Source organism: Furipterus horrens, unplaced genomic scaffold, assembly GCF_987537825.1.
Source record: "Furipterus horrens unplaced genomic scaffold, mFurHor1.1.pri manual_scaffold_1, whole genome shotgun sequence".
NCBI classification, from domain to species: Eukaryota; Metazoa; Chordata; class Mammalia; order Chiroptera; family Furipteridae; genus Furipterus; species Furipterus horrens.
The window spans coordinates 42,077,264-42,103,463 of record NW_028327171.1 but is presented as its reverse complement, the minus strand read 5'-3'; the positions used below and the strand labels follow the sequence as shown (position 1 = coordinate 42,103,463).

The 26,200-nt window shown below is 37.1% G+C and overlaps 1 pseudogene; it reads right to left on the bottom strand.

Moving 5' to 3' along the window:
* Positions 1-8,424: 8,424 nt before the first annotated feature.
* Positions 8,425-9,236, bottom strand: LOC150020935 (centromere protein K pseudogene; annotated as a pseudogene).
* Positions 9,237-26,200: the final 16,964 nt, after the last annotated feature.

The following is a 26,200-nucleotide window of genomic DNA, read 5'->3' as shown; positions in this document are numbered from 1 at the left end:
CCTACCCCCACTGGTTTTTACAGCTAGCAATTATGGAGACTTATCTTCCTGGCTCTGGAACCCTGGGCTCAGTGGTCTGGTGTGGGGCTGGGATCACATGCTTCTGAGGTATCCATCCCACTTTTTATCCACCACACGTGGGTGTGGGACCACCTGTTCCATGTCTCCGCATCTCTGCACATCTCTGCACATCTCTGTGACTCTGCCCCTTCTACCCATCTGGATGAATGTGGCTTCTTTAATTCCTTGGTTGTCAAACTTCCATAGAGCTTGATTTTTTGATGATTATGGGTGATATTTGTTTTGTAGTCTACTTGTAATTTTTGCTGTGGTTATGTGAAGAGGTGAGCCATGTTTACCTATGCTCCCATCTTGATTGGATGTCTCCTAATTTGTACTTCTTAATCCCTGCACCTTTTCACCCACTCCCCCAGAACCCCCTCCCAACTGGCCACCATCCCAATGTTCTCTATATCTATAATTCTGTTTCCGTTCTGCTTGTATACTTAGTTTGTTTTTCAGATTCAGTTGTTGATTGTTATGTATTTATTACCATTTTAAACTCCATGGTTTTGATCTTTTTCTTAAATGAGTCCCTTTAATGTTTCATGTAATAATGGCTGGATGATGATGAACTCCTTTAGCTTTACCTTGTCTGGGAAGCACTTTATCTGCCCTTCCATTCTAAATGATAGATTTGCTGGATAGAGTAATCTAGGTTGTAGGAACTTGCTTTTCATCACTTTAAGTACTTCTTGTCAGTCCCTTCTAGCCTACAGTTTCTTTTGAGAAATCAGCAGTCTTGTGGGGACTCCCCTATATGTAACTGCTTTTCTCTTGCTCATTTTAAGATTCTCTCTTTATCTTTAACCTTTGGCATTTTAATTATGATGTATCTTGGTGTGGTCCTCTTTGGGTCCATCTTGTTTGAGACTCTCTGGCTTTCTGGACTTGTATGTCGATTTCTTTTACCAAATTGTTTACAAACTTGCAAAATTCTTCTACCTCTGAGGCCGAAACATCACAACTTAATATGTCATATTTTCTTAGGTATTATAAACATTTTAAATAGCAAACACAGATTATGTTAAAGCAAATATAAAAATATAGATACTAAGAGATTGTTCTACTTTATAACTTCTGTACTTAATTCATAAGCTTCTAGTTGTAAAGTCACTTAGCCAAGTTAAAAGGAATACATTTTAGAGGTTGAAAAACTTGGTATTTTAATATGTTTAGTTAGAGGTGAGACATTCTAGGCAGAACCCTAGGAATGTAAATTTATACTGTGATTCTACACAAATTATAAATGGGCACTCTGGAATCATTCCTGTAGTCACTGCACATAGGGGACTGGAAGTCTATATTTTTATCTGGGGTTTAGTCTTGCAACACCTTTCCTGGCTTTTTGCTAGTATTTTTCATGTTTTATCTTCTTTATCATTTAATTGGGTTCAATTTATATTTTTACACCATGATTAGAGTTTGCATTATTTTTAAATCCAAGGTATTTTCTTCCAAGTTTTTTAGCTTTATAATAGTTTTTTTAAAAAAATTCTCACCCAAGAATATGTTTATTGATTTTAGAGAGAGAGAGAAAGAGAGAGAGAGAAGAAAAATTGATGTGAGAGAGAGTCATCTGTTGGTTGCCTTCCGTACATGCCCTGACTGGGGATCTAACCCACAACCTAGGCATGTGCCCTGACCAGTGATCAAACCTGAAACCTTTTGGTTCAGGGGATAATGATCCAAACAACTGAGCCACCTGGCCAGGTGCTTTATAATAGTTTTAGGTTATTAATTTTGGCTGTCCCTTAGCCACAACTCTATATAATCATTTTAATGACAATTATTTTTTCAGGTGCCCTTTGCTATTTTTTAAAACCCTTCCCCTTCTTTTTCCCCTTCTCCCTCACCCCCTTCAGTCTGCTTACAGTCAGTCTGTTCTTTGTTTCCATGCCTCTGGTTCTATTTTTCTCTTTTGTTTTGTTCATTAGGTTCCTGTATTAGGTGAGATCATGATATTTTTCTTTCACCACCTGGGTTATTTCACTAAGTATAATACTCTCCAATTCCATCCCTGTTGTTGCAAAAGGTAGGAGTTCCTTCTTTCTTTCTGCGGCGTAGAATTCCATTGTGTAAATAAATAATTTAGAAAATATTAGGCAAACTTAGAACTATTTTCATCATAGTAACATTTTTGGATTTATTTAGTTTCTATTCTATTTTAGCCATTTGAGTGATGCTGAGTTACCACCTCATTTGAGTTTTGTTTTGTCTTATTCCTGAAATAATGTTTTATTAATTTTAATTTGGAGAGAACATTTTTCCCTACATATATGTGTATATATATACATGCACACAGGCATGTGTCCACACTCATACACATATATACATACATATATGCAGTGACAGGAAATGTCAAAAAGTAATAAAGAGCATACTTGAGAAAAACTTGAATTTTTAATATTTTAAAATAAACAATTGCCCCAAATTTGCAGATAGTATCTAATATTTTTCAATTTTGCTTTCTGTTGACTTTACTCAAGTTGCGATTATACTAGCAATTATTTTTTAAGCAATTTTTAAAAAGATTTTATTTATTTATTTTTTGAGAGAGGAAAGGAGAGAGAAAGAGAGGGGGTGAAACATCGATGTGCAAGAGATACATCAGTTGTGTTGCTTCTTGTACACCCCCAGCTGGGGAACTGGCCTGCAACCCAAGCACATGCCCTGACTGGGAATCGAACCAGGGACCTTTCTGTTCATAGGCTGGCACTCAATCCACTGAGCCACACCAGCCAGGGAACTAGATATTATTTTAATAGGTATTTTGAAAATTTTGTTTGTGTTTACTGTACATTTCTACCAATGACATTTTTACTTGAAATACTGGGTTGGATTAAGAAATGTCAATAAATTCTTTTTAGTTCATGAAATCTCTTGTCTAGCCAGATAGTTATTATATAAAATTAATTAATATGAGCAAACTGAATTATGATTTATTCACATAAAAACTTCTGAGGAGCCTTGGCTGATGTGGTTCAATGGATTGAGCACTGGCCTGTGAATCAAAGAGTCACTAGTTTGATTCCCAATCAGAGCATATGCCTGGGTTGTGGGCCAGGACCCCAGTTGGGTGCGCGCTAGAGAACCACACCATGCTGTTTCTCTCCCTCTCTTTTTTCCTCCCTTCCCCTCTGTCTAAAAGTAAATAAATAAAATATTTTTTTTAAATATGCTTTATTGATTATGCTGTTACAGTTGTCCCAGTTTCTTTTCTCTTTGTTCCCCTCCACCCAGTGACCCCCCCTCCCTGCAGTTGTCCCCACCCTCTTACTCTGTGCCCATTGGTTGTGCATATAGTTCTTCTCAACATCTTCCTGTCTATTTCACTCCCTCCTACTATGCTTCTTAATTCCTGCATCATCTCCCTCCCTTTCCCTCTTTCCCCCTCCCTGCTGACCTCCCCCTAAAATGTTTCCCATACCTATAATTCTTTTCGCACTCTCATTGCCTACTTAGTTTGCCTTTGTTTTGGTTACCTAGCTTCTGTTGTTGGTTGTTGTGATATAGTTTTCATTTTAGTGTTCATAGTATTGATCCTCTTTCTCCTAAACAAGTCCCTTTAACATCTCATATAACAGTGGTTTGGATCTGATGAACTCCTTCAGTTTTACTTTGTCCTGGAAGCACTTTCTCTGCCCTTCTATTCTGAAGGATAGTTTAGCTGGATAGAGTAATTGTGGTTGTAGGTTTTTGTTTTTCATTCCTTTGAATATTTCTTGCCAGTCCCTTCTTGCCTGCAGGGTTTCAGCTGACAGTCTTATTGGGCCCTTTTGTACGTAATTCTCTTCTTCTCTCTTTATCCTTAATTTTTGACATTTTGATTATAATGTGTCTTGGTGTGGTTCTCACTGGGTCCAGTTGTTTTGGAACTCTCTGTGCTTCCTGGACCTGTAAGTCTATTTCCTTCCCCAAGTTAGGGAAGTTCTGCTTCATTATTTTTTCACATAATTTTTCAATTTCTGGTTCTTCTTCACCTTCTGGCAACCCTATAATTCAGATGTTGGCTCACTTATGGCTGTCCCATAAGTTTCTGAGCTTCCCCTCATTTTCCTCATTTTTTGTTTCCTCTTTCTTCACTGGTTGACTGTTTGTTCCTTCCCTATGTTCTGATTTGTTGATTTGATCCCTGGTTTTCCTTCCCTCACCACTAGTTTCGTATATGTTTTCATTCATTTCAGCAGGACTAGCCTTCCTTCCTTCCCTGTCTTGTTTAAGATCTGCTGTTAGGTCTGTAAGCATTTTTATAACCAAAGCTCTGAACTGTGCCTCAGAAAGATTTCCTATCTGCTGCTTCGTTAGATCAGATATTTGCTGTCTGGTCAACTGCGTCATCAGGATCTCTATCATGATCTCTGCCATCCTGACAGTTTTGTGTTTACTTTGCTTCCTAGGCAGGGCTGTCATACCTTCTACACTATAGGGGGGTGGAGGCCCATGCACTTGTCACTACCGGGTGACTCTTCTCACCCACCACACTGTGGTGTTTTGCATTGGAGTGAAGGTCCAAGATGGATTCCTGCCATTCACTCTCTGCTGAGAGACCGGGAGCCTCCTCCTCCGTCCCCACACCATCTGGGCCTCACAGTCCAAGGAAATGGGGGTCTGCCTTCCCCAGCATTGGAATAGTGAGCTGATGGATCTGGTCTGCAGCCAGGGGTGCTCCCCAGGCACTTCTTGCCTCCCCTTAAATACAGATGTCTGTGCTTCCTGCCATCCTGCCACTGCCACTTCTGCTGCTGCCACCAGCACAGCATGACCTCTCTGACCCGGCTTCACCCCTTCTACCTGTCTGGACAATCACCACTTCTTTATAACTTCATATGTTGGACTTCTATTTATTTTCTGGAACTTCTGGTTATTTCTAGTTTTGCAGTAGTTGTGTTCCTTCTTAGTTGTGGAGGGAGATAGAGCATATCAGTCTAGGCCTCCATCTTGGCTGGAAGTCTCCAAATAAATAAAATATTTAAAAAAAAAACTGCTGAGAAGTAACTGTATTACAAAGATGCTTAGAATATTAACAGGCCTAAACAAATAAAAAATATTTGGAATAGTATTATATTGTGGTAAAATTTTTGGCTAATGGTTTTTTGATGAAGATTCTTTATTTATCAGATCATGATTCTAATGAAGATTTGTGTCCTTTTGTTAAAAAGCTGCCAAATATCAAATAACTTTTAACTACTGAAACAGTTAATTTTGTTCCTGTTAACAAAGAATTCTGATTCCTTTCATTTAAGAAATGCCAAGAATTATCATGGGGATTTAACTATATATTATGTTGGCAAAATCCATATACTCTCTTTGCACCTTAAAATGACCAAGGCATGTTAAATTCTATTCTAATGATATAGAGTAATACATTCAAAGAATAAATTTAATAAGTACACTGATTTACTGTGATAGTATTCTCATGGCCATGTTTATATTTTCTTAATTACTATGATCTTGGGCATGCCTACCATTAGGGTTTAGAAAGTAATGTAGCTGTTAGAATAATTTGGCACTACACAGGTAATAGAACAGAGATAGACTTAACATCTGTGAAATTACACCTACTCTACTTTCATTGAGAATTTGTACTAATTATATGTATCATAGATTATAATAGCAAAAAAAATGGAAACAAGTTAAATGTTCATTAATATATGAGATTATGAATAAAAAACTCAAAACTTATTGATAAGTGATAAAGAAAAGTTGAAAAACTCATCCTTTTTACTTAAAATATATTATACACACATATAAGCTTGTATCTCCATTGGAAATTTCTGTAAAGAAATACTTAGAGGGAAGGAGAGGTGAGGGGAAGGAGAGGAAGCTTTTAAAAATGTTACATCTTTTTGTATGGCTTGCTTTTTAAACAAAGGTCATGACCAGCATAACCATTATTGTTTTAAAACTAATTGATTAAAAACAAAGAGAGTCTTACAAAGAATGAATAGACATTTTACAAAATATATACAAATTATCAATAAACATATAGAAAAATGTATGTCGGTATCTTAATACTGTAGCCAGATTGCTAAAAAGTCTCACCAAAGATGAATTTGTTTCAGAACAATTTTGTTTGATAATGTTGTCATACTGATTTCCAATTATAGCCTAGTCATAGCCACAATCAATATTATTAAAATGTTTAACTTTCATACGCACCAATACAAAACACATTAGGTATCTAGATTTAACTACTGACTCTGGGGCTAAAATTCATAGTGTGAATAGTACAGGGTCATAATATCAAGAGAAGCCATATTGTTATCTTTGGAAACATGTCTTCTATGTTGCTCACCAAAATTCTACAATACTGAATCTTTTCTACATTTATTGTGGAGAGCCTCTTACCAAAATCTTTAGTAGTCCACATTTTAAAAGAAATAAGTTCTTTACAATTGGACCAAAACATGAAGCATTTATGTGTAGCTTCTTCTGAGTACTGCATATTGAAAGTTTTGTCAGCTTTTTGGCTTCCCAGCGATCTTTATCAGATCCACGAGACCTGAGGCTTTACAGGGCAGAGAGAACACATTTCATTCTATACAATTTATAGACAACTTTTCCAGGAGACGGTGAGAGAAAGGAGTTCTGATCCTTTTAACATCTTCATATTAGATTCGGCTGTTTGAACAATTAGACTTGTGGTAACAGAACATATGGGATGGTAAACAAAAACTATCAGCTGTAATTTTTGAGACAGTTAGGATAATAAAGTTTTAATTACTAAATCATCAACAATGTTGGCTTCTTGATAAGAAACATGACCAGCTATTAAAAATTAGTGGACCTTAAGCCTAATTCAGCCTTCAAATGTACTCATTTGGTTGGATAGTGTTTTAAAACCATAAACTTAATTTTTTTTTTTTTGCCACTTATGAACAATGTACCTTACCATAGGCAGGACCATGTCCTCAGGTTTTATATTTACTCCTTCCCATTTACATGCCTGTCTCCTGAAGGAATTTGAGAATTCTACATGCCTTAAAATTTGTTAATTTCTTGTCATTTATATTATTAAATTATAATTAAAAGTTAATGGGAGAGAGGCATACAGATCATACAGAAGTAATCTTCCTAATCCTGATCCAATATAAATGGACTTTTGCATAATCTTTCCAGATATGGCCTTTGCTTACTGATATTTCTGAGCTTCCAAAGGGTTCATTAATCATATAAATATGGAACAACTACAGAATTAAGACCTTGGAAGGGAGAATGTTAAGAAATTCTTGGTGTGTTTTATTCCATATCTGCATCAATATTGGAAATAATAAATTCTTGTAGGTTACAGGATATTCAGAAATAATTCTGGCATTTAACTGAAACAACTATTCGATTTACCCTACCAGAGTTAAATTGTCAAGCTTTCTGATGAAAGAGGTTTCTTAATCTTTGAGGGTGAGGGAATTCATCCTACAAAATTCATTTTGTTATACAAAATTATGATAAATCTAAGAGGAAAGTTATCAAATCAGGGGCTCTGCATTTAGTTTTCCCACTTGTCACATTTCAATTGAGAATTTTCAGTAATTCTGCCATATAGTCTACAATGTTCAGAGAATTACAGAAAATCCAATCATTTATCTTTTTAAATTTAAGATTCTACAGCTCTTGATTTACTAATATTGACAGGGATTAACTGATCTGATCTATTTCTTTTTTTATTTTTAGAAAAGAGAATTTTATTTATAGAAAAGTCACAAATATTAATATAATTTTATGAACACAATTTCATTAGTAGTAATTAACAGAGTCAAAAGTGGTTTAATATACATAGTATATGAGTTTTCCTACTACCTTTATCCATTCTTTAATATTTCAGTTTTTAACAAATCTAGAACTAAGGCAGTATACATGGAACAGATTTACTAAGTGCTTTTAAATGATGCTTTTTCTACATCAGATATTGTCAATTTTAAAACCATCTGCATATTAAATGGCCTTTCAATTATAATTCCTGAATTTAAACAAAATAAGGAGCAAATAGAACTCAAAATGCATAAAAGAAAATCATAAACTTTAAAAAAGATTATGACATCGGCAATATCATAATTTAACAAAGAATTTCTCAAAGATTATTACAAAAGTTAGATATACTAAATATTTAATAATGATTAAGCCTAGAACATTTTTACTTGCATCCTTGTCCATCCAGTTTAAAACAACAAAGGACTGACCAGAATGTGAAATGACCCCTTTTAAAATGAATAATAGGTGGCAGCATGTGGCACTTTAAGGATAAAAAGAAATATGGATAAGGTAGTTTGATTTGCATATAATATTCTTTATCCAAGTAATACTCATTGTTTTCTTATCCTTGAATGACAAGATTCTTTAAGTATTGTGAAAGAGTCCACCCTTTTACTGATGGAAAGCTTCTAGTCTAATTTTGTGTTGGATCTTCTGGATATCTCAAGGCAATCCCATTTCACAGGAGAAGCTCAATATAAGTTGGCCAAAAAGAATCACTAATTTTGACATATGGATCATGTGGAACATCAGATAATCTATTTATAAAAATCTCTAATATTTCATGTAGGGTTATCAGCTGTGTAGTTGATTCTTGAGTATTTTTCTTTTTCTTTTTAACATTTCTATCATGCAGAGGAAAGCGGTCTTCTTGAAACTCACTCAAGGTAATCAAGTTTCTTCTTGTATTCTTTTATATCATGCAGTTTAGTTTTCAGCTCATTAAAGATTCTTGGTTCAGAAACTGTCACAATCTGATGTTTCAATTCATTATGCAGTACAATAAGAGATTCGTATATCTGTTGTTCATCCAACCACAGTTGCTCCCTTTCCAAGTCTTCCTTTAACTTTTCATTCTTCGACTGAATAGTAGATAGTAGCAATTCAAGGTCATGTCTCAATTTTTGGAACTCTTCTTTCCCTAATAATACTAGAAATTCTTCATTCAGGGGAAGTATTTCAGGAGTGTCTTTCTGCCATTGACTGAGTTCAGCAGTTAAACATTTCACTTGCATAATTAATAATGACAGCTGAGCATTTGAATCAGTGAGTGTCTCGGTTCCAACAAGCGATAATTTATTCTGACATTCTTCCATGTCTTTCCACATTTCTTCACATTGTTTAATAAGTTCTTCTTTAGTGTCTGTACAATCTTCTATATCTGTAGGACTATCTGGATCTAGATTTTGGTTACTCACTGACATGTCTCTTGTGATTTTCTTAAGCCTTATAAAAAAAACACTACGGAGTCCTAGACTTCCAGTCGCCTCCGCCCAGCACAGACACACCTTCCCGGCCCAGCACCTGTTGCCCGCACTGCTTGCTGATTGGATGCATCACAGCCAATCCCGAAACTCGCTCGGCCTCTCTGATCTATTTCTTCCAGGATAAAATAGTTTGGGTGACCTGGTTTTTGGAGTGGGAGGATTAAGGAGCTTCCTAAACCAGAACTTTTGAGGAAAGTAAAGACTTAGGAGAAATCAGTATTCTAATTATACAATTGCTATTAATGACTGAATTCTTTGTTTCTGGTGTTGTTAACAAAGTGAGAAACAGAAATGGACAGATTATTCTATTGATTGCTTAAACATTCGATTACCTGGAGACACAATGCAGGAAGCTGGGGTAGGTAGTGGCTATGTGGGTGGACTATAGTTAGCGGGCCAGGGATTGAAGCTTGGCCTGTTCACCTAGAGCTGACTTGGGCCTGTTCTAACCCATCTCTCTCAAAGATCATCAGTTGATTCTAGAGAGGCAGTAAGAGAAAGGGCTAAGCATCTGGCATTAGACCATTAGACTGCTTATTTAAATTCTGCCCCTGTACTTCAAGTGCGTGATCTCAGGCAAGGTACCTAACATCTTGGAACCTTAGTTTTGCTATCTGTAAACAGAGTTAATTATAGCAGGTTCCAGTTTATTTTAGTGAAAATTAAATGAAACAGTGCCAGGAACATAAGTGTTTAATAAATAATTCTTCTCCTTATCTCCGTCCTCCTCCTCTTCTTTCTTTTTAGTATTAGTAGTGATACTGGTAGTAATAAAAGTTAACGATATAATTGCCCTGATGAGCATAAAGTTAGATATAGGGGAAAATAATCCTGCCTGACCACATATCATCAGAAAGAAAATTTGGATTCAGGGAACATACTTGAAGAGCAGAAGAGAGATAAGCAAAGAAGATGGGGCTGTTGGATATTGGGAGTATTTTTTGGCCAGATCAACTACACTCCTAGTGGTGTAGGCACTAATATAATGTTTTGAGAGAATATAACCTGTGAACTACAGCTGATGAAAATATTAGAACTTGAGCCTAGTCTCATATTTTGGTTACTTTTCTCTTCAAGCCTATTGGGACTGGAATCTGACTTTGTAAAAGAACTGCTTCCTTGTTATAAAAGGTTCCTTTATGAAAAACTGGACTGAATACTAAGTATTATTGATCCATGTTTCTATGTCACCAGCATAGAACAATAAAGGGGGCCCTTTTTTCATTAAAGATTCTTCAACTCACCCCTAACCATCCCATTATCATTAGCCAAATTTCCATGAGTTCCTCAAGGGACCTGGCACCAGCAGGAAGCTGGGGTAGGTAGTGGCTAAGTGGGTAGGCTCTGTAGTTACATTTATTGGAAAATGCCTAATAAATGTATTTTGAACTGAATTACTTTCAACATCGACATGCTTTTTTTTTGCAAAAACTTTACTTTCAATTTCTGTTACAGTGTCTGACTAGTCTAAAACAAGGTCAGAAACAAATGTTTTTCTTGAATTCTCACAATCACACAAGGTATCAATGTTTCTTTGGTTTTATTTGGTACTTCAAACCAATTTTAGGGCAATGTTTATCTAGCCCAACAACAAAATTGTGACCCATACTTGCCAACTCTAGTATACACCACAATAATAGTTTTTTGTTTTTTGTTTTGCCTTGAGTACATTTACAAATGAAGACATATTAAAAAACATTTGCATCTAGTTGACATTATCTATCCATGAATAAATTTAATGAAGGAAACAGAAAATGACTTATTGGTAAGGATAATTATTTTTTGAAAATAACTGGAAGTTTCAGATTATAGCTAGTTTTTTTCACCAAAGCCAATCCATTTTGGCAAAAATATAAAGCTGTTCTTAAACTATAATTCTGTGTATTGATTTTCTTAGTAATTTCACTCTCCTTTTAGCAATATTGTTTGCCTGTAATTGTCATTTATGTGGTAATTAGTTTACAACAATACATATATCAAATCATTATGTTGTATGCCTAAAACTAATGTAAATTATATCTCAAGAAAAAGGAAAAAATAAAAGCTTTTAGTTTAGCTCCAATTTAGAATAACTCTAGTAGTGCGAAGATATAGTAAACATCTAATGGCTTTTGCTTTTACATGATTGTTATAGTAGTTACACAGTATGAAGGAACAACCCAGCATAAAAAGAAAAAAGAAAAAGAAAAATTAGTCACTTCTTGCTTAGGGACAGCAGCAGACGAGAGAAAGGAGTACCCTGATGTTATAGTCTCCAGGAAATAATGCCACCATGTATTAACAACTCTGTGCTATGTACTCTCTTAAGTTATTCGCAAATCACTATGCAGTAATAATTACTTTTGTACTTTATAAATGAGAAAACTAAAGCTCCAAAGGTAAGCTGCCAAAGGCTGCATAGTTAGTAAACAAAGGAGCTGTAATTTAAATCCAATCTGTCTGACTCCAAAGACTCTATTTCTTTTTTCTTAAAGATTTTATTTATATATTTATTTGTTTGTTTGTTTGTTTGTTTTTTAGAGCAAGGGGAAGAGAAGGAGAAAGAGAGAGAGAGAAACATCAATTGGTTGTCTCTTGCACATTCCCATCCAGGGACCTGGCCTACAGCCAGTGACCTTTCAGTTTGTGGGACGACAACCAACCTACTGATCCACACCAGTCAGGGTATCCAAAGACTCTGTTTCAGTCACTGCTTCACATTGCCTTCCTCCAAGGACACTAAAACTCCATAATCTCCACTTTTCCATTCTTTATTACCTTGATGCTCAAAGTATTGGTTCACACTAGCATTACTGTCATGACCTGGGAGCTTGTTAGAAATACAGAATGTCAGGCCCTACCCTTAACCTACTGAATCAGAATCTTCTTTTTAACAGGATCTCCAGGAACTTTGCTTGTTAAAGATTAATTTTTAATCTTGCCATTGCAGACTAACCTAACCCATTGCACATTTATGCTTCTGAGTCTTTATGACTTCCTGAAACATGGAATGTCCTCTTCCCTTCACTCTCTGCCTAACCAAATCAGGACATTTCCTAAGAACTGATTTATTTAAATGCAACTTTTTTTTTTTTTTTGTATTCTGATCAAGTGGAATTAATAATTCTTTCTTCCGAATCCCCTCAGTCCTTGGCATATATTTCCCCTTTAGTCTGATTGCCTCACCTTGGAAGACTATCATATTTGTCTTCACATTTCTGCATGTTCAGCGAAGTGCTTTTTTTTGCAGGTGCTTAGTAAAGGTTCGTTGGTTAAATAAATAAAAAATATGGAGGTTTCATCTTTCTATGCTTTCTAGAAACTTTCAGTTTTAATTTCTTATTTGATCTAAAGTCTTTTTAGGAGACTGAATCTAAAGTACTTATTGTTTTTCTCATCACCTTTTAGTTATTTCCACTTTTATTGAATGATAAATATACATAGACTACTTTTAGGAACTTGTATTGAGAGATTTCTATAAATAGACATAAGAACAAAAGAAAAAACTATTTGAAGAGGAAATGTTTATATATATTTATGAAACTTAGTTTATTTTTATTTTCCATTCTCAATGTCATTTTAATGTCCAATTCCAAAAAAAAGTGTGCTAATATTATTATATATACACTATAATTCGTCGTCGGCAGCCGTCTGTCTCGAGAGACGATGGTGTAGCTTCTTAAGAGTCTATCTGCACCGCCGAGAATGGCTGTGCAGTCCGACTCAGGAGTGACACGGTATCTGTCTCCTCCCGTGTTGAATCGACATCTTGCGATGACGCTGGAGTGTCCTCTCCAGTGAAGCTGAAGCTACAGAGCCTGGGCAGGGTGATATGGAGGGTCTGCTGTTGCCCATGCAGCAGACCCCCCCCCTCTTCGCAGCTGAAGGGTCCAAGGGAAAGACGGAGTCAATACAGCTTGGCTTCAGGTGCGCCGCAGGAGTTGCCGGTGTTGACTACAACGTCAAACCGCCTTAGGGACTCCGGCTCCGGATTTTCTGTCGGGGTTTACTCCCTTAGCCTTTCCCCTAAAGAGGTATGCCGCAAGGCAGCGGAGGTTTTTTGGAGTCAGAGTTTTCCTTCTCTGATGTGCCCTGACTGGAAGATCGAACCAGCGACACTTAGCTCGCAGGCCGACGCTCAATCCACTGAGCCAAACCAGCCAGGGGCAATACACTATAATTATATATAAATTATCTAACAATATGCAGATTTCCAGGCCTTTAAAAGCATTCCTTGAATGTAGTTTGAGCTCTATTTAAAAAACTTTTTCTTAAAAATTTTCCCCTGTTTTTAGATTGGCATGCATGATAATATCTGTTTGAGTTGTACTATAGTTTACTAGATACTTCCTTTAGCAGTAATTATGTAATAATTATAGCATTTTTAATTCTTATGGATAAGACAATCTGATCTCCTTTAACCACTTCTCCTTTAAAACCTTCAGCTTTTCTTAGGATAGACATGACCTTATGGGCAGAGACTGTTTCTTCTGTTATGAAAATAGTAGCAGTTCTCCATTTTCAGATGGTAGAGTGATCCCAGCAGTCATATCACAAGTTTATAAACTGCAAAACAGTATCAGCTCTGGCTATAGAATTAGCCTTAGAAAATGCTTGGCTCTCCTTCTTTGTGTCTGTTTTCAGCTGCCACCTTTGCTGTTCCTCAGATGCATGTTGGGAGTTGGCTGTGTGCTATAGCATCTGTTTGTGCACAGGACATTAGGGATGGGGCAAGGGTTTGGGCTGGCTCAGACCATCTTATGGTCTGGTATATCTGATCTTGGGCACTCTGTGAAGGGCAGTGGATGGGAAACAAATTGAATAAAGGAGAAAGTGTCCAGCATACAACTATGAGACATGATCTCACATATTAATTGAAGAGAAATGTTAGCTTCCACTGCCTAATTGGGTTTGGTTCATTTTAAAATTCTGTTTACTTTAATTAGGTTCACTGCAGAATGGGAAGTTTGCCGAGCCTGAAAATTTCCTGTCTCTCAAAATAATTAAAGAAGGTTGGCTCTCTTGGTGGTTCATCTCTACTCTTTCACTCCACTCCTTATCTCCCTATTATTTTAGACATTATTTTAGATATTTAGTAGGACATTTTTTAAGATGATTTAGATTAAATGAAATCTGCAGCCAAGCACTTGCTTGTTTCTTTGGAGTCAGCTCAAGTAGGCATAAACACTGTTTGATAAGCCCCATTAAAGAAACTGGGATGAGGGTGTCCACTGGAGACATCTTCATTCCACTCTCTAAAAAAAAAAAAAAACAGCTGGTGCCCTGGATGTGTAGTTTCATTGGTTAGAGCATCGCCCCAATACTCCAAGGTTGCAGGTTAGATCTTTGGTCAAGAAGCAACCAATTGAATGCATCAATAAGTGGAACAACAAATTGATGTTTTTCTCTTTCTCCCCTCCCCCCTTCCTCTTTCTCTAAAACTCAATCAATACAGATTTATTTAATAAAAAGAACATGTGGCTTTTAAAACATGTAACCCAGACTTCTGGCCACGATGGAGGCCTAGACAGACATTCTGGGTCTCCCTCCAAAACTAAGAAGGAATACAACTACCTCAAAACTAGAGACAACCAGAAGTTCCACAAAATCAAGCTACATGGAAGTCCAACAAACAAAGATATAAAGAAGAAATACTCATCCAGACAGGTAGGAGGAGTGAAGCTGGGGCAGAGAGGACATGGTGCGGTGGTGGCAGCAGCAGCAGCAGGCTGGTGGAAAATGCAGTGACATGTTTTAAAAACTGGGGAGGGACACCTGGGGAGCGTTCCCAGCTCCTGACCAGACCACGCAGCTCATGGTCCTAGCACTGGGGAAAATCAAACTTCATTTCTTCTGACTGTACAAACCAGTGGGGGTTGGGACAGAGGCAGAAAATTCCAGTCTCCCAGCAGAGTCTGCTTGTTTAAAGGGCCCCCATAGTCCTAGAACATCCGCAGTCTCACCCACTCTGGGAACCACAGCCAGGGCAACAAATAGAGAGTTACCAGTCCCATACAAAAGTGAGAGAAGTGCTTGGAAAAGGGGCAAGTACTGAGCAAGCAGCATTTTTCCCTTTCTGATCTCTCTCCCACATACAGCGCCATGACGTGGTGAAACGGGTTGCCCTGTACTAATTAATACCTAAGGCTCTGCCCCTTAAATGTAACAGGAGTGACAGCTCCACCTAAGACACAGAGGCAAAAAACACAGAAGCCTGTCAAGATGAGGAGACAGAGAAGTATGGCCCAAAAGGGGGAATGGATCAAGGTTCCAGTGGGAGGACTAAGCAATGAGGATATAACCAACCTAATAGACACAGAATTCAAAGCACTGATGATAAAGATGCTCACAGGCTTGACAGATAATGCTTGAGTATGGCAAATGCATCAGGGAAGAAGTGAAAGTTATGCTAAATTAAATGAAGGAAAATCCACACAAAACCAATGGTGAAGGGAAGGAAACCGGGGTTCAAGTCAATAATTTGGAATATAAGGAAGAAAAAACAGTGAACCAGTAAAGAATGAGGAAACAAGAATTGAAAAATAAATGAGAAGCTTAGGAACCTCTGGGACAACTTTAAACATGCCAACAGCCGAATTATAGGGGTTCCAGAAGGAGAAGAGGGAGAGCAAGAAATTGAAAGCTTATGTGAAAAATAATCAAGGAAAACTTCCCTAATTTGGCAAAGGAAATAGACATACAAGTGCAGGAAGCACAGAGAGTCCTAAACAAGTTAGGCCCAAGGATGACCACACCAAGACACATCATAATTAAAATGCCAAAGGTTAAAGATAAAGAGAGAATCTTAAAAGCAGGAAGAGTTACCTACAAAAGGGTGCCTATAAGGCTATCAGCTGGTTTCTCAAAAGAAACTTTGCAGGCAAGAGGGGCTGGCAAGAAGTGTTCAAGGTGATGGAAAGCAAGGACCTAAAAAAGGATTACTCTATCTGGCAAAGCTATCATTTAGAATGGAAGGGAAAATAAAGTGCTTCCCAGACAAGGAAAAGCCAGAAGAGTTTATTTTCACCAAGTCATTATTATATGAAATGTTAAAGGGGTTTATTTAAGGAAAAGAAGATCAAAACTATGCACATTAATAAAAATGACAGCAAACTCACAACTATCAACAACTGAATCTAAAAATAAAAACAAAATCCAATGAAGCAAACCAGAATAGGAACAGAATCATAGGTATGGGGATGATTTGGAGGGTTATCAGCTGGGAAGGGGTAGGGGGTGAAATGGGGAAATGGTGCAGGGATTAAGCATAATTGGTTGGTATAAAATAGACAGGGGAAGTTAAGAATAATATAGGAATGAGTGAAGCCAAAGAACTTTTATGCACTACCCATGGACATGACCTAAGAGGGTTGGTATTGCTGGGGGAAAGGGGATCCTGGGCAGAGGGGAGCAAAGGGGGAAAATTGGAACTATTGTACAACATAATCAATAAAATATTCTTTAAAAAAAACCATGTAACTCAGTAATCTTCATTTTTTCCATAGTTACTTTCATGACTCCTAATTTTATTTCTTTACTGCTTCTCAGTACAAATCCTAGGAAGAAATAAATAACACATGCAAATTGGGTAGTCTGAGTTGAGTTTAATAAGGTAATAATTTATAAATGTGTAGGGGAGGATATGGCAAAAATACAGAAATCTTGGTAGAATAACAATGGCCTGTTGCTAGCAGAAGCTGTAGCCTTTAGTTGAAGGTCTCAGTCTAGCCCATGGAAACCTTGCAGAGGGGAGTCTCTTTTTTCTCTCTATCTTTGCTGATGCATATCCCATTGACAGCACCCAACTAAAGGCAAAAGCTTCTAGATGTTATTCATACAGTATCACACATATACCCCATTCCCCTACCACAGAGCTGGTGGAGAGTGAATCTGAAAGGGACAAAGGGAAGATTATTAGCCTTCTGTCTGACCTCTGCTTCTCTGCATTCTTTATGAGTTTTATTTCCTCCTCCTCCTCACTGTGATCAGCTAGAATTCTTGCACATTTTAGGTCATGCAGGAGTTGAAGTTAAAAGAATTCCTGATATATAATGTGCACTCTAAATTATAGAAATGACTACCATTTACCAGGTACATATCCTGCAACACCATTTCAGTCCATTGGCCTAAGTATTCTGACTCCAGAGCACAGTCTTTTTTTTTTTTTTTTTTTTTTTTAATTTAATCTTTATTGTATCAGAGCACATAGTCTTAATGCTTTGCTATCCTGGATGTGGGGGTTAGCTAGAAAGGGAGGCAACAAAGATAATGCTAAGGTTTTGATTCCAAGTAATAAGAAGTCACAAGGTGAGTTTTGAAAAGATGAAAAATTACATTTAAAATTGTGCTATCTAAAAGGAAGTGTCTATTAAGCAATTGAACATAGGGTAGCTATGGGGAGTATCTGGATTTTAGGAAAGGAATTGCATCCAGGAAGAAAGATTCAGGAGTCACCAGCATAGAAGTGGTACTGGAAACTGTCATGGGCTCTTCCCTCACAAGTATGTAAGATCAGAAGAAAAGGGCTTAGTTTTCCCCAACTTCATTGCTACTATCTAATAATGTAAGATAATATCTTTGATTTTTTGCGATAATCTCCTCAATCCACTGTCCACATAATCTGCAGCTCAGGTGATATTTATAAATGTGGGTCTTCAAAGTTTAAAACCATCAGAGTTTTCTTATTACACTTGGAATAAAATCCAAACAAGGACTTTGGAACATCCAACAAGGCCTGAATGTCTCTAAGGTAGGAGTGACTATCCATCTAACTTTACCTTACACTCTTGTTCACTTTTCTAAGTTCCTGTTGTATTGATTTACATTTCTGGCAAACACCAAGCTGTTTTTCACATCAGAGCCTTTGCACCAGCACTTCATCTGCTGGTTTCTTTTTACCTTTCAGTTATCAGCTTAAATGTCACTTGCTCAGAGAAGTTACCCCTAACCCCCAAATGTAAAGACTTCTCCATTGCTACATCTTATTTTTTGCTTCATAGCATTTATCTGAGTTTAGAATTACATAATGTGTGTGTTTTTACTTTTAAAATATCTACTTCTCCTACTAGATTATAAGAAATCTACTCAATATTTGGTATCTACCACATAGCAAATACTCAAAAAGCACTTCTTGAATGAATGAATCTATATTCATTCAAGCCATCTATATTAATCTATACTATAATCATCAATATTCTCTATCATTTATTTACTCTTTATATATCATTTACTTATATGATTCTTTGTACATGGATACTAAATAGCTATAAATTTAAAGCCTCATTTTTAATCTTCCCACAGGTATAAAGAGATCATTTTTGTACTTTATGAAAGGAGCTGCATATGAATTTATGTCAAGATCAAATAAAGGCAGCAACATTTAGTTGAAAGATAGGAATGGCCTTCTTTTTCTATGTTCTATTTGGGAAAAAACCTCATTTCCATAATTGGCTATGGTGTTGTCTATAAATATTATGCAAACTACCTTCATTCCTTATAATGCAAGTTAGGTTATAATGAGAAATGAGTATCAGTGGTCCTGAAGACAAGCAGTTCTTTGGGTATGAATTTTTTTCAATAGGCTTAGGGAGCAGTATAACAGAGTAAGTGTTCATGAAATAAAGGTGGGGCAGAAACTGTTTTTACTAGAGCTCTTTACTTTTTATTCCTTTTCTACTTTTTCTGTTTCTTCTAGGGTAGATGGTAAGAAAAGGGAGCATATAAGAAAAGGTGAAAAATACTACATGTAATCTGGCTGTAAAACCCCCTAATAAAGAAGACACTGTACAACTTAGTGCATGCAGGCTTATCTTTTATGTCCCAACCTCTGCCTCTGATCCTAGAGCTATACCCTATCCTTTCTCCTTGGTTTCTCTATTCCTGGCAGAAAATTAGGTTATATTGAGTAACTGAAGCCTGGCTACTTTCTGTGTTCTCCCATCGGCCTACAGAAACTCACATTGTTGCCTCAACAATGGATGAAGGGTAAGTTCTTCCCCTTTGCCTCTGTTCTCTGCCATCATAGGAAGCTCCAGCCACCTTCATAATATTCAGGTGGAGGCAAGCATCCATCTTCCTATTCTCAATTACTTCCAGATGCCAGGGATCAAATCAGTGTGAGGTTTACTCTCTGAGTTTCAGCCTTGGTGATTATATCAGGATGTTCCTCTGGGTTTTGTGGTTCAGCAAAGCTCACCCCTGGAAGATTGTCCCAATCTGTAAGAGTGGTTGTTCAGGGACTCTTCCATTGGGAGAGGAGAAGAAAGCTAATGTGCCCTCTACTTCTATGAATCCCTTTACCAAACATTCTCCCCTCCTCACTCCTTTCCCACTATAGTCACTTCTCAAAGCAGCAGCCAGAATAATCCTTTGAAAAACTCAGTTTAGATTAGAGCACTCCTTTCCTAGGAATTCTCCAATCGTTTCTCATCTCAGAACAAAATTCAAAGTTTTTAATAGGTCCATATGACCCCCTTGATCTGTCCTTCACCATTCTTTGATCCCATTTTCTGTTATTCCTTTCCTTTAACTAATTCTATCCCTTGCCTTTTCTTGAACACATCAGGCTTGCTCCTTTGCATATGCCTAGAATGTTTTCCCTCCAAATGTCCATTTGGCTAGCCTCTTCATATGCTTCTGCTTGAATGTCATAATCTTAAGAGGCCTTTGTTAAACAACACTTCCCTTCTGGGATCTGAGCAGTGCTGATAATGGATATCCTGGCTTTTTAAAGTCCACAGCCATTATTTCTCTTCTTGAGTCTAAAATGAATATGCATTATATTTGCTTTTTGATTTGTTTAATGTATCCATCCACTTAGCTCATATGTTCCTGGGAAGGCAGTTTCATGACCCTTTTTATTAGTTCTGCAGCAAATAGGTACTTAATAAGTGATTTTTGAAGCTCAGAGGAAAATCCGCATAGACAATAGTTTTGAAGCTCTCTAAAAGCTCACTGTAAAACATGTAATTTATTGATTTATATATAGTTTGGTTATTGGAAGTTCTGAATTTTTCATAGACTTCCTATCCTCTGGTTTCTAATCCTTCCTCAAATAATAGTCAGATTGCATTTTCTAAACAACTTTTATCATCTTCCTCCTTTACTTAAAACCTTCAAAATTATATGTATCTGGTTGTGTAGATATCCACATGTATGCATGTATGTATCAAGATAAACCAAAGCTTGTTTGCTTCCCCCTCCCTCCCTTCCTCCCATCCTCTCCTCCTTTCTTCCTTCTTTGCTTCCTTCCTTTTTTCATAATTATTTAAGGAGTACCATTATATGTTAGGTTGATTTTTTATATTTTACCTACAAAATACCCCTATAATCCTCACAACATCCTACAGAATATTTTTATATGTTTGGGTTTTTTTTTTTTTCATTATTTTGTTAAAGTATAATATAGATACAGTAATACTGTGTTCAGTTCAATGATTTTGTAATATATGTTTATCCAGGTAATTGCTACTCAGATCAAAATATGCAACATTTCCAGTCCATTAGTTAGACCACCTTTTAAAGAAAGAAAAATTTTCATAGATGGCCACTGCTGACTTAAATTATTTTTAGTAAATTAAAATAAACAGAAAACTATATATAATCCCCATATGTTTATCATTCCTGTGTGAACATAAAAAGAAAGACATTTATAGATTTAATATGAAGCTGAAAATTTAGTAAACTTCCAATTAGCATAAATTTTTAAAAATTTTATAAGTATATTTTATTGATTATGCTGTTACATTTGTCCCAATTTTCTCCCTTTTCCCCCCTCCACTTGGTAGCCCTCTTCCCTCCAGCAACCCCCCATCCCTTAGTTCATGTCCATGGGTCATGCCTGTAAGTACTTTGACTTCACCCTTTCTTATACTATTCTCACAGACCCCTGTCTGTTTTATTCCTATCAATTATGCTTCTTGACCCCTGCACCATTTCTCCCTTTTTCCCCCTTCCCCCTCCCAGGTGATAACCCTCAAAATGATCCCCATACCTATGATTTTGTTCCTGTTCTGAATATTTTTTTCAGTTTGTTTTTGTTTTTATTTTTTAGATTCAGTTGTTGGTAGTTGTGAGATTGTTGTCATTTTAATGTTCATAGTTTTAATCTTCTTCTTTTTCTTAAATAAGTCTCTAACATTTCTTGTAATAATGGCTTGGTGATGGTGAATTCCTCTAGCTTTACCTTGTCTGGGAAGCACTTTATTTGCCCTTCCATTCTAAATGATAGTTTTGCTGGATAGAGTAGTCTTGGTTGTAGGTCCTTGTTTTTCATCACCTTGAATACTTCTTGCCAGCCCCTTCTTGCCTGCAAAGTTTCTTTTGAGAAATCAGCTGAGAGTCTTATGGGAACTCCTTTGTAGGTAACTCTTTGCTCTTCTCCTGCTGTTTTTAAGATTCTCTCTTTATCTTTAATCTTTGAAATTTTAATGATAATGTTTATTGGTGTGTTCCTCTTTGTGTCCATCTTGTTTGGGACTCTCTGTGCTTCCTGGACTTGTATGTCTATTTCTTTTTCCAAACTAAGGAAGTTTTCTTTTTTCTTTTTTTTTTTAAATAAGTTTTCAATTTCTTGCTCTCCCTCTTCTCCTTCTGGCACCCCTATGATTTGGATGTTGGTATGTTTAAAGTTGTCCCAGAGGTTCCTTGTTTTTTTCAATTTTTGTTTCTTTTTCTCTTCCAGGTGAATGTTTATTTCTTCTGTTTGTTCCAAATTGTTGATTGGATTCCTGGCTTTCTTACCATCACTGTTGTTTCCCTGCATATTTTTCTTTATTTCATTTTGTATAACCTTTACTTCTTCCTTTATTTTGTTGTCTTACTCAATCATTTCTCTGAGCATCCTGATCACTAGTGCTTTGAATTCTACATCTGATAGGTTGGCTATCTCTGTTTTGTTTAGTTCTTTTTCTGTTTTTTTTTCTGCTCTCTCATTTGGGCCATATTTCTTTACTTCTTCAATTTGGCAGCCTCCCTGTGTTTGTTTCTGTGTATTGGGTAGAGCTGCTTTGACTCAATATCTTGGTAGTATGGCCTAATGTAGTAGCTGTCCTTTAGGGTCCAGTAGCACAGTTTCTCCTGTCACCCAAGCTGGGTACTTGAGGGGTGCCCTTCCTGTGGGCTGAGTACACCCTCCTCTTGTAGTTGAGCCTTGGTTGTTGTTGGCAGGTCAACGAGAGGGATTTACCAGGCCAGTCAGCTGCAAGGATTGGCTGTGACCACTGACCACCAACCTCTACCCTTCATGGAGGAATCAGCTGTTCAGGGGCAGGGTGGTGGTGCTTCAGTGTTGTCTGTAGCTGTCCACTGGGTGCATTGCCCTGGGATTTCCTGGGTGGTGCAGGCCAAGGTCAACCCCCACATGTGTTTTACTGGGACACCCCACCTGAGTTACAAAGCAATCTGAGATAGCTGCTACTTGTGCTGGGCTTAGAGGTTCGCAGATAAATCCAAGCTGTGAATCTAAGCTGTCTGCAGTTAGTGCTGGGCCTGGAGCTCACTGAGGCCAGATGTTGCTTGTTTGAGAGGATTTAGGAAGTTGTGCAGCGTGAGCCAAGAGCAGCCATTCATATGAAAAAGCAGCTTGGATGGGCCCATAAGCTGCATGAGGTAGAGTCTCTGGAGGTCTCCAAGGTGGGTCATACAGTGTTAACCAGGTTGATGGAGTCTCATATATGGCACCAATTGGCAGCTCTGTCAGGGGAAGGTTTAGAAAAGAAGTGTCTGCCTGCATTGATGCCAGACACTTTCTCCCTGTATACCACTTGTTCTCTTCAAGCTGTTACCCTGGTGCTGGAGTGAGTCTGAGGAGGTGAGTTTGTGTGGGTTCTTTAAGAGGAACTGCTTGAGGCTCCAGCAGTTTCTTCCATCAACTCAATCCCTGTTGGTTTTTGAAGCCAGAAGTTGTGGGAATTTATTTTCCAGGCACTGGAACACTGGGCTGGTGTGGGGCTAGGTTTCCTCACTGCTGAGCCATCCCTCCCCAATTTTTATCCACCGCACATGAGTAACCAGCCCGCTCCACATCTGTGCCCCTCCTACCTGTCTGGATGGATGTGGCTTCTTTAATTCCATAGTTGTCAGATTTCCATTCAACTCGATTTCTGACAGTTGTGGCTGATGGTTGTTCTCTATTTTAGTTGTAATTTTGATGTGGTTGTGTGAAGAGGTGAACCATGTCTGCCTATGCCATCATCTTGACCAGATCACAATTAGCATAAATTTAATGAGACAAATAATGTTTGCTGAAACCAAACCTCTGCTCACCATATGAATATTGTATTGATTTTATGGACAGTTTTTTGCATTTATTATGCCCATGTCACTGTGTGATATCATTTTTTTTTCTATTTGAACTACTTTAGAACCTTTGTTTATACATTACTCTGTGACACCACATAGACCTTTTTTGGTGTTGATACAGCATTTATATATTGAATCAGCTTCTAATTGTTCTGAGGAAACCACAATAACTAAAGTAGTTAGCACCAATGTTATTACATACATACACAGATGTGGGTATTGAAATCTCTTGTCAGTACTTGTTATTGAGGTGGTCATATGGAAAAATCTATCAATTATAAATATTTGCTTAGATAAGCAAATAAATGAAATCACAAAATTTTAAAATTCTTGAGGAAACTTTGTGGGCTACTGATGCTATGCCTGTGGACTTTCAGTTAGGGGAAACACTGTGCTGTGCCATGCTCACTACAATGTGTGACCCTCAAAGTCCACCATATTGTGTGTCACCTGTCCTTAGAAAACACCATTGGTGACAAAAGATGCCTTTTGTTTTTGTGTAGGTGGTGTCCTTACTCTCTTAGGAACATGTCATTAATATTTCTAGTATATTACTTAACTTTTCTGGAAAACTTTCATTGCTCACCTAATGCCAACCATTCTTAAAATCACAGTTAAAATTCTACTTCATGAAATCATTCCTAATCTTTTTCACTTGTGCAAATCTCTTTTTCCAACAGTATTTTATCCATAATTTTTATTGACATGATTTAGTTAATGTTTTTTTACAGTTTCACATAATATAATTTATAGCCTTTTATTGTTTATTATTTTCTCCATGTGTGTTACTTTTTCTCTATAATTAAAGAGTTTGAGATCAGGATAGGGTAGTATATTCTGTGATAGGGTACTATAGCAGAAAGAACAATGACTTTTAATTATGGTTCCATTACTTATTAGCTCTGTGACTGGAAGTCTCATTGAAATTGTTTTCACATTTAAAAATTGGCATTAGGTGCAGCCACTGTGAAAAGCAGACCAGTGATCAAAAGAAACCCAAAACACTAATTTGAAAGACTATGGGCACCCTTATGCTCACCACAGTGTTATTTACATTAGCCAAGATTTAAAGGCAGCTGAAGTGCCCATCAATAGATGTGTGGATAAAAAAGCTGTGGTACATTTACACAATGGGATACTACACAGCATAAAAAAGAAAAAAACCTTACCTTTTGTGACAGCATGGATGGATCTGGAGAGCATTATGCTAAGTGATACATGCCAGTCAGAGAAAGACAAATACAAAATGATTTCACCTACATGTAGGATCTAATAAACAAAATAAACTAATAAAAAATAGAAACAGACTGATAGATACAGAGAACAGACTGACAGCTGTTAGAGGGAAGGGAGTTGGGGGAGCTGGGTGGAAAGGGGGATTAAGCAAAACAACAAACTAACAAACAAACAAAGCTCAAAGACATAGACAATGGTATAGTGATTACCAGGGGAAAAGGGGGGAGGGTAGGGTGGAGGAGGTAAAAGAGGGTAAAGGGGAGATAAATGAAGGAAGGAGATTTGACTTTGGGGATGGACACACAGTACAATATACAGAAGATTTATTATAGAATTGTACCCTTTAAACCTATATAATTTTATTAACCAATGTTACCCTAATAAATTAAATAAAAATAAAAAATAAAGACTTGGCATTAGGAATCCAGAGAAGTTAAGATGATTAAGAAAGCCTATAATGACCTAGAAAGAGGGGTTTTAATGGTGGATTTTTTGTTGTTTGTTTGAATTAGAAGGGAAGACAATTATTTTTACTTATCTCTCTAAATTGATAACTGGTTTTTCTAGAATCTGATTTTGTTTTGTTTATTTTATTGTATTTTTTAATTGAATTATTAGGTTGACATTAGTTTGAAAAACCATACAAGTTTCAAGTATACAACTCAGTAAAACATCATCTTCACACTTCATCATGTGTCCATCGCTCCAAGCAGTCTCTTTCTGTCCCGATTTCACCCCTACCTTCCCTACCTCAACCTACACTCCACCCTCCTTTTCCTCTGGTTATCACCACATTGTTGTCTATATATATATGGAGAGAGAGAGAGAGAGAGAGAGAGAGAGAGAATCTGTTGAGAAGGTATCCAGACATGTAATATGAAAAATAGAGACATTTATTGAAAAAGATAAAAAGGTACAAGAAACATTATACATAGCACAATGATGCCTCAGTCCCCTTCAAAGTAGGCACCTTGGGACCTCACACAGTTCTCCCAATTGCCGTCAGCTGCCCCATCATATTTTCCTGAATTTCATCAATGATCTGAAATCTCTTCCCTTTCAAAGGTGGTTTTAGTTTTCGGACAAGCCAAAAGTCAAAGGGCACCAAATCTTGGCTATAGGGGGGCTGAGTCACCTGAGTAATTTGATGTTTCACCAAAAACTCTGTACCACGCGTGATGCATGAACTGGTGGGTTGTCGTGATGAAGCTGCCAATTACCAGTTGCTCATAGCTGTGGCCTTCTGAATCATCCAAATTGTTTCCACAGAGGACTGTTCAAGCTTAATGCAAAATTTGATGCAGATTCATTGTCGTGCAAGCTATTCTCATATTAACAATGGTTGAACCTTTTCCAGACAGACCTCAAGTGTGTGTGTGTGTGTA